The sequence below is a fragment of the Hyaena hyaena genome, unplaced genomic scaffold, assembly GCF_003009895.1.
Source record: "Hyaena hyaena isolate Hyena2069 unplaced genomic scaffold, ASM300989v1 scaffold_243, whole genome shotgun sequence".
Taxonomy (NCBI): domain Eukaryota; kingdom Metazoa; phylum Chordata; class Mammalia; order Carnivora; family Hyaenidae; genus Hyaena; species Hyaena hyaena.
Window position 1 is genome coordinate 497,568 of NW_024080872.1, and position 935 is coordinate 498,502.

The 935-nt window shown below is 44.0% G+C and overlaps 1 non-coding gene across 1 annotated transcript; it reads left to right on the plus strand.

Moving 5' to 3' along the window:
• Nucleotides 1-293: 293 nt before the first annotated feature.
• On the plus strand, nt 294-377 carry TRNAR-UCG. The gene has a single exon. It is a non-coding gene; the product is annotated as a tRNA-Arg (tRNA).
• Nucleotides 378-935: the final 558 nt, after the last annotated feature.

Consider the following 935-nt stretch of genomic DNA (forward strand, 5'->3'; position numbering starts at 1 on the left):
AAGTGTAAATGTCTCCTACAAAAGGGTCACTTCTACTCATTTTCTGGAATTTCTCCTTCGTTGACTACTTCTTAAAAATAAGCAGCCTAGGGGCGCCTGGCTGGCTCAGTCAGCTAAGCGTCTGACCCTTGCTTTCAGCTCAGGTGGCGCTCTCGCAGTTCGGGAGTTCAAGCCTCGCATCGGGTTCTTCGCGGACAGTCTCCCTCTCTCGCTCTCCCCCTCCCCTGCTTTCTTTCTATCTCTCTCTCTCTCAAAATAAATAAATAGACATTAAAAAATATAATGATCAGGGCGCCTGGGTGGCTCAGTTGGTTAAGCGTCTGACTTCGGCTCAGGTCATGATCTCACTGTTGTGGGTTCGAGCCCCACGTCGGGCTCTGTGCTGACAGCTCAGAGCCTGGAGCCTCCTTCAAATTCTGTGTCTCCCCCTCTCTCTGCCCATGCTCATGCTCTGTCTCTCTCTGTCTCTTGATAATAAATAAAAACGTTAAAAATTTAAAAATAAATAAATAAATATAAACATTATAATGATCAGCCTAAAATAGCTGTTATGCCAAGGAGTAGTAGTTTGGGGTGGCAAATTCTGCTCTTGGTCATTTGAATGAGTCCTGATTGTGACAATACTGTTAGAGAAATCAATGATTTGGGACTGTTCAAAGGATAGAAGTTAACCAATAGGCGTCCTTCGCATGTTGAATATTTAACTAGACAGTTTTCCCTTCACATTCTTTTAAGTCTTCAGGTAATACAGAAATATAACTAGACCCATTATCTTGTCTTGGATTAATACATGCTACTAGCAACAGGGCATTATGAATAATAGTAGGTAGATTCTCCCTGCTGCTCCGTTACCAATTATAGTCAGTTTTGAAAATCCCTATGGTACAGCAGGAGAGAGAGGTGCACACGCGAGCGCGCGTGCGCACGCACACACA